An 8,642-nucleotide genomic window follows, 5' to 3' on the forward strand; every position below is an offset into this window, starting at 1 on the left:
GATTTTATTTATTTATTTGACAGAGAGAGAAAGACAGCCAGAGAGGGAACACAAGCAGGGGGAGTGGGAGAGGGAGAAGCAGGCTTCCCGCGGAGCAGGGAGCCCGATGCGGGACTCGATCCCAGGACTCTGGGATCATGACCTGAGCCAAAGGCAGACGCTTAACGACTGAGCCACCCAGGCGCCCCTAATGATGCTTATGTTAGTCAAATTCAGGAAACATTCCGCATAGTATCTGGATATTTTATTTTCAAAACCTTAAATATCAAGAATGCCAGTTTTTAATCCAACTACCTGCAGTTTGTTATTAATTGACCTCATGTTTCAAGTATTCAGTTTTGTTAATTTTACAGTAGTAGTAATAGAACCTAGTTGGTTTTTTTTTTTTTTTTTAAGTTTTTATTTCCATTCCAATTGTAAAGGGGAACCTCATGCACTGTTGGTGGGAATGCAGACTGGAGCAGCCACTGTGGAAAACAGTAGGGAGGTTCCTCAAAAAGTTAAAAATAGAACTACCCTACTATCCAGCAATCAGATTACCAGCTATTTACCCAAAGAATACAAAAATACTAATTCAAAGGGATATATGTTTATGGCAGGATTATCTACAGTAGCCAAATTATGGAAACAGCCCACGTGTCCATCAATTGATGAATGGATAAATAAGATGTGTATACACACACACACACACATATATACACAATAGAAGCTGGTTTAAAAAAATTGAAAGTAATTTGAAATCATACATAGGATTACAGAGTTAACCTTTCTCCAAATTTAACCACTCTAAAATTTTTTTTTTTCTTTTTTGCATTCTTTCTGAAGACTCTTATTTATGCCCAGGGTCATGGGTGTGTGTGTGTGGGTGTGTGTGTGTGTAAAAACATTCTAATTTTTCACAAATTGATTCATCTAGGGGTGCCTAGGTGGCTCAGGTTAAGCATCTGCCTTTGGCTCAGGTCATGATCCCAGCCAGGGTCCTGGGATCGAGGCCGTGCTCCCTGCTCAGCGGGGAGTATGTTTCTCCCTCTCCCTCTGCTCCTCTACCCATTTGTGCACTCACACTCTCTTTCTCTCAAATAAATAAATACAATCTTTAAAAAAAATTGATTCATCGGGCGCCTGGGTGGCTCAGTTGGTTAGGCGGCTGCCTTCGGCTCAGGTCATGATCCTGGAGTCCCTGGATCGAGTCCCGCATTGGGCTCCCTGCTCGGCGGGGAGTCTGCTTCTCCCTCTGACCCTCCCGACCCTCCCCCCTCTCATGCTCTCTCTCTCAGTCTCTCTCTCTCAGATAAATAAATAAAATCTTTAAAAAAAAAATTGATTCATCTATATGTACAATGCTTTGTACCTTGCTCATTTCACTCATTAATATACATATTAATATACATTCCACACCCTTTCTAAACCAGCATATTTGTATCAATATCATTTTTTTAAGATTTTATTTATTTATTTGTCAGAGAGAGAGAGAGCACAAGCAGGGAGAGCAGCAGGCAGAGGGAGAAGCAGGCTCCCCGCTGAGCAGGGAGCCCGATGCGGGGCTCGATCCCAGGACCCCGGGATCATGACCTGAGCAGAAGGCAGAACCTTAACCAAGTGAGCCACCCAGGCGCCCCCATCAATATCTTTCTTTTGAAAACTATGTAGTGTTATAATTTATATAACTTTCCCTCTGCTGATAAACATATAGCCTTTTAAAAAATATTTGATAGTTTGGTTGATTTTCTCATATCAAATATTGTTATATTCAACATGTGTTTGTCAATATGAGCAAAGAGCAAATTCTTACAAAATAATTCCATTCACGGTTGGTGCATTTTTACTTGTGGTAGATAATTGTCCTCCAAATAATATTTTATCAGTAGATTCCTTCCAACAGTGCATGAGAAAATGTTTTATCCCAGACCCTGGTCAACGCTGTATATCAAAATTTTAAACTTTTACCAGATTAATAAGAAACTATGATATTTTAGTTGCTCTTTAATTTGTATCTCTTTTTATCGCTTCTAGGCCTTTTGGCTAAGATCAAGTGTAGTATCTGTTCTTATCAGTTTAATTTGTATCTCTTTAACACTAAGGGAAGATAAGCATGTTTTCACTAGGTATTTTTTGTTCAATTATTTGAGAATGGCCTGTTTACTTTCTTCTGACAATCTTTCTTAGAAATATTGCCAATATAATTTCTAAGGCTTTTGTAAAAAGAATGAGCCCACAGTCTTATCACATACGTTGCAAATTTTTTTCATCTTATCTTTTGTATATGGCTTCATTTACAATATTTTTTAACAGCTTTAATTGACGTATAATAAAGAACACGTATCTGAAGTATACAGTGTGATAGCTTTGGACATCTCTGCAAACCATCAGCCATCACCAGGTCAAGATCATGAGCATGTCTCTCCCATCTCTTTATGGCCCTTGGTAAGCCTCCCTCCCACCTTTCAGCCCCCCATCTTTTATCTTGCTTCCTATCATTACCTGTTAGTAGGCATTGTCTAGAATTTTATAAATCGGAATCATGCCGAATGTACTGTTTATTGCCTAGCTCCCTTATTCAGCCTACTTATTTGATATTTGTTTACCAGTTCATCTGTTGATGAACATTTTAGTTGTTCCCATTTTTATAAACACTTGTTGTAAGTTGTGTGACCACATGCTTCCTTTTTGTCTCTGGTAAATGCCTGAGAGCAGAATGGCTGACTGACATGGTAGGTGCATGCTTAACTTTCTAAGAAATTTCCAAATGATTTCCAAAGCGTTTATGCCACCGGCCTGACCAACAGCAGTGTATGTGAGCTCCAGTCCGTGCACATTCTTATCAGCACTTAGTGTGATCGGTCAGTCTTTTTTATTTGAGCCATTCTCGTAGGTGTTTGTCCCATTGTGGGTTTGGGTTGTGTTGCACAAAAGACTAATAATCTTGGGTATCTTTTCATGTGTTTCTCTGCTATCCATACATCTTTATCGGTAGGGTCCATTCAGATCTTTTGTTCACTTTCTTTTTTTTTTTTTTTTTTTAAAGATTTTATTTATTTGACAGAGAGAGACACAGCGAGAGAGGGAACACAAGCAGGGGGAGTGGGAGAGGGAGAAGCAGGCTTCCCACTGAGCGGGGAGCCCGATGTGGGGCTCGATCCCAGGACCCTGGGATCATGACCTGACCCGAAGGCAGGCGCTTAACGACTGAGCCACCCAGGCACCCCATCTTTTGTTCACTTTCTTATGGGGTTGTTTGTTTTCTTATTATTGAGTTTTGAGAATCATTGATATATTCTGAATACAAGACTGTATTAGATGTATGCTAACACATTCTTTATATTTAAATGCCTTAGACGTATTCCTTGTAAATGTTTCCCCCATGTCTGTGGCTGGTCTTTTTCTTCTTTTAACAATGCCTTTCAAAGAGAAGAAGTTTTTGATTTTGATAATGTTCAATTTATCTTGAGCTAATCTTTATTTTAAACAGGACATTTTCTTTCATCTTAACTTCTATTACCATTGGTTACCATTTGTATCACGGAACTCTTAATCCACATGATTTTATTTTTTCTTTGACTCCAGGGTTTTTAAAAGAAAAAGTAGTAATGAATTTATAGGTAGTAGGATATGTGCTTGATGATTGAGGTTTCGTGTTTTGTTTTATATTTTATTTTAGGTATTAACTTTCAGTTTTATTGGGCAATGATTAGGGAATGTCTGTGTAATATATCAGATTTTAAAAATTTATTAACTTTTTTTTGGTAGTCTGAGGGTATTTGTGTTCTTTTAGAAATGGCAGGCACCAGAGTTTTGCATTGGAGGTTGAAAGATCGTTATGTTTAGATCTTTTTCTGTAAAGGAAAAGAGGAAATATTTTAGGCTTGTGGGCTTTATAGTCTGTGTTACAACTATTCAACTCTGCCATTTAGCATGAAAGCAGCCATATTCAATAAGAAACAAATGGGTGTGACTGTGTTCCAATAAAACTTTATTTACAACAAACACACAAACAAACAACAACAAAAACAGGCTGCTGATGCCAGTTTTAAAAGGGTCCTCTTTCTTTTTTACGTAAGGTTTATGTTCCAGATAAGTTTTCTGTCTCTGTTGAAGGGACCAAGAATCTGCTGTGGGCAGATAGAGAAGAAGCAGACAGCACAGCCCTGAGTAGCCAGGACTTATCTCCTGAAAATAGAAGCCCAGAGGCAGGTTCCATTCTTACCCCCGATGCTTCCCTCACTGGAGTGACTCTCAAGTACCACTTGATGGACTGAATTATAAGGCCTTTGGACACTACTTTCGATGTCCAGTTGGTAGAGCGACAAGAGCACAATCCTAACTTTGAGTCCTGGTTCCTAAACACATGAGCTGTGTAACCTCGGGTAGGTTACCTAACCTCTCTGAGCCTCTTTTCTTTTTTTTTTTAAGTAGGCTCCACACCCAGTGTGGAGCCCAACGCAGGGCTTGAACTCATGACCCTGAGATCAAGACCTGAGCTGAGACCAAGAATTGGAGGCTTAACCGACTGAGCCACCCAGGTACCCCCAGGCCTGTTTTCAGTATGTAAACTGAATATAATAACTGCCAATTTTGCATGGTTATTCTAAGGGTAAGGTAAGTGAATGAAGTAAAGTCTTCCACATGTAACACAAACTTGAACAAACATTGCTTCATCTACCTTTTAAACACACATGCACACGCACGAGCACACACACACACACACCCAGCTGTTTTTTCCCTTTATTTTTGTGGGGAGTGGATGAGGAAATGATTTGATTGCTCCTGTACCAGTTCTTTTTGACTAGTTGTTCACTCTCTTACCTCACAGCAGATCAGAACGGGTCCTAAGACTGCTTCCCAAGTTCCTTTGCCTGAAGCAAGTATCTAACAACGCCATTACAATTTTATTATTAAGATGTTTACTACGGAGGCGCCTGGGTGCTCAGTTGGTTAAGCAACTGCGTTCAGCTCAGGTCATGATCCTGGAGTCCTGGGATCGAGTCCCGCATCGGGCTCCCTGCTCAGAAAGGAGTCTGCTTCTCCCTCTGACCCTCCCCCTCTCACGCTCTATCTCATTCTCTCTCTCAAATAAATAAATAAAATCTTTAAAAAAAAAAAAAAGATGTTTACTACGGGCCCAAGAGTAGCATACAGATGGTCCCTGACTTAGGATGGGGTTCTAGTCATGATGTTTCCACTTAGGATGGTGCAAAAGGCAATACACATTCAGTAGAAATTGTACTTTGAATTTGATTTGGGGTATTTTCCTGGGCTGATATATAGGGCAATCTTCTCTTATAATGCTGGGTGGGGCATCAAGTCACAGTTCCCAGTCTCCCCTGTAACCACGAGGATGAACAACCGTGACACTTACAACCATTCTGCCCCATATAACCATTCTGTGTTTTACTTTGAGCCCAGTATTCAATCAACCTCATGAGGTAGTCAACACCCTATTAAAAATAGGCTTTATTTACAAATAGGCTTATAAGTAGGCTTTCTTAGATGATTTTGCTTAACTGAAGGCTGGTGTAAGTGAGCTGAGCATAGCGAAGGTAAGCTAGGCTGAGCTCTGGTGTTCAGTAGATTTGGTGTATTAAATGAATTTTGACTTGGGTTATTTTCAACTCACGATGGGCTTATCAGGACATAATCCCATTGGAAATCAAGGAAGCTCTGTAATATGATTACAAACAACATGGAGAAAAATTTAAATCTCTATAAGGCTCAAAGTTATCAGAACTGTCTTTTCTGTAGATTTGAACTTAAGTATAGTAGAACTTTTTTTTTCACTTTCATTTTGACAATATTAATTTTATTCATATGAGCCTTCCCTCAACATTTTAGGTATATTTTAACTCTGGATAGGAATCTCTTGGGTTCTGCTGGGTTAGTTCTCTCTGTAAATACATATGGACATGTGTATGTGTGTATGTTATGTTATATATTATACTTATTTATGTAATAATTTTTCTTAACTTATTTGAAAGTAAGTTATAAACAACTTAAAACTTTACTACTAAATACTTCAGTATGTATCTATTAAAAATGCATATATATATAGTCTCCTGTATAATCATAATAGAAACCATTCTTAAGAAATTTAACACCAAGGGGTGCATGGGTGGCTCAGTCGGTTAAGCATCTGCCTTCGGATGAGGTCATGATATCAGGGTCCTAGGATTGAGTCCTGCATCGGTCTCCCTGCTCAGCAGAGAGTCTGCTTCCCCCTCTCCCTCTGCCTCTACCCCCTGTTCATTCTCTCTCTCTCTCCCTCTCAAATGAATGAATAAAATCTTTAAAAAAAAGAAATTTAACAATGTTTCAATTAATGCAGTTATAGTCACATTTCCCCAGTTGTCCCCAAAATGTCCTCTGTTTTTTCTTCTTCAGTTTGTGAAGGGATGATTTCTAATATATAGTTCTCATTCTTCTCTGAGGTGTCTGGTCCCTGGGGCATGCATGAATTTGGCCCACAGTAAGAACAGCTTTGCTTCTTTCTTGAACTAGTTGGCTGTTAAAATGCAACCTTAGTTCTTTGTAGAGAAACTAACTTTATTTGATAAAATGTAGGTCTGCCCCTGGCTCCCACTCATTTCCCTTTGTAGGTATCAGTGAGACTTTGTATTTTTTTTTTTTAACTTAGACATTACATTTTTCCAAGAAATCAGCACTGCTCTGGGCTTGTCTTTTATCAACAAGCCATCAGATTGCTTTGATTAAAAAAAGTAATCATCATCAAGGTTTGCTTTTTAAAGGGTAACAGACACAAAAGGACATCACTAGGAGCAGGGGATCAGCCCCCTAGCTGAGGGAGCTGATTTGTTCCTTTTTTTCAAACTATGATAACACACTCTTCTGAAACATGTTGGCCAACATTTCTTTTCATTTCTGTTTCATGATTTCTGTGATTTGTGGCATGCAAACAAGAGTAATCACTTAAACTGGTGAGGCTCAAAAAAGGCAACCGAGTTGACGTGGAGGCTGATTTCCTCAGGGATGCCTCGTGGAGCATGGAGGTCACTGGCAGCTAACCAATGACTAAAGGCTCTTGGCCATTCAGCCCGTGGCAATTTTCTTTCCTATCTGGGTCATTTGCCAAAGTAAACTCTTCCAAATGAAGGGGGCTCTCCCCACCCACTTTCCCTCCAGCTTTAATGTGATATAACCACAGTACAGATAATGGAGGTTTGGGCCCCCCAAAGTAAGAAATACAAGTGACCCTTGGACAACACGGGTTTGAACTGCATGGGTCCTTCTTATCAGTGGGTTTTTTACACTCTGGTCCTATAAATATATTTTTCTCTTCCTTATGATTTTCATAGTAACCCTTTCTTTTCTCTAGCTTAGTTTAGTGTGAAAATACGTATATAATACATGTACAAAATACGTGCTAATCAGCTGATAGACTGTTGACATGATCAGTATGGCTCCTGTCAACAGTTGGCTCTTAGTCGTTAAGTTTTGGGAGGGAGTCAAAGTTACATGCGGGTTTTTGACTGTGTGGGAGGGATGGTGCCCCTAATCCTTTGTTATTCACAAGTCAATTGTATTTACAAATCTAAGTTCAGAAATTACCCTATTTTGTCAAATCTCCCAAGTATAACCCCAACATAGAGGGATTATGTTCTCACTCCCAGTACAACTTTGACCTTGTACTTCACACCACTAACACAGTTCCAATGAAACATATATATATATTTTACTAAGGTTTGGAGATTTGCAGAGATATTACAGAAAGGGGTCTCCAGTTTTGCTAGCTTCTGTCTTTTTTCCCCCATCTCTGAATTTCTCACCGTCTCTCCCCAAAAGAGAAAACTGTACAGCATTAATATCCAAAACAACTCAGCTTACCCTGTCTTCTGCATTTTAATTTGTATATGTTCTCCCATCATAGTGCTTAGCGGACAAAATCTTTTAACTTCTAGAAAGAGTGTACTATATGAGGGAAACAAAGACAGTTTGGCTTCTGCCCTCCATCACTCTCTAGAAAGGGAGAGTGATTTCCATTGATGAAGGACAATATGAAGCAGAAAGAAATACATACTATATGCATTTGTGTTTTATATTAACATTTCTTCTAGTGACAAACTAAGGAAGCAGACAACCCAACCTTTTCCCTGATAGAGTTAGGGCCTTTAGATTACAATGGATGGAAACCCCAACCCCAACCCAAAGGTGGAGGTCGAGCTAGCTTTAGGCATGGCTTCTTTCAGGGTTGTGGGCATAAGGCCAGAATTACATTACCTTTGGGGTCACGTCCAGAGTTAAGCTGTAGATGGCATTCCCCATAGTTCCGGGCTCAGATAAAACAGAAGAGTTGACTCCCCCATAGATCAAATGAAAGCCTCAGAACAGACCTGTGGGCTCTGTGTAACCTGATTTGTGTGATGTTCATCCTAGAACCACTCAATTGTGGGAGAGAGGGATGTGGATATGGGGGTAACGATGTACTGATTGCTCTAGCCTGGGTCGTGCTCTACTCTTGCAGGTTGAGAGGAGGATAAAGTGGTTCTTCTAGAAGGCAATGGAAGTCAAGTGGTGAATAGATGCTAGGTGGTAAAGCAGCAGGTATCTACAACAGAAAGTGATATAAAATAAATTATGGGCAAAAGAATATATCCTACCTATGAAAAATTGAGCTACCCCTGGGCGCCTGA

At 39.6% G+C, this 8,642-nt stretch overlaps 1 pseudogene; it reads left to right on the forward strand.

Annotated features, from left to right (window-relative positions):
• Positions 1 to 2,002: 2,002 nt before the first annotated feature.
• Positions 2,003 to 2,114, forward strand: LOC123854841 (U2 spliceosomal RNA; annotated as a pseudogene).
• Positions 2,115 to 8,642: the final 6,528 nt, after the last annotated feature.

This window comes from Mirounga angustirostris, unplaced genomic scaffold, assembly GCF_029215605.1.
Source record: "Mirounga angustirostris isolate CCGP_5_RB_7025 unplaced genomic scaffold, mMirAng1.0.hap1 SCAF_17, whole genome shotgun sequence".
Lineage (NCBI taxonomy): Eukaryota > Metazoa > Chordata > Mammalia > Carnivora > Phocidae > Mirounga > Mirounga angustirostris.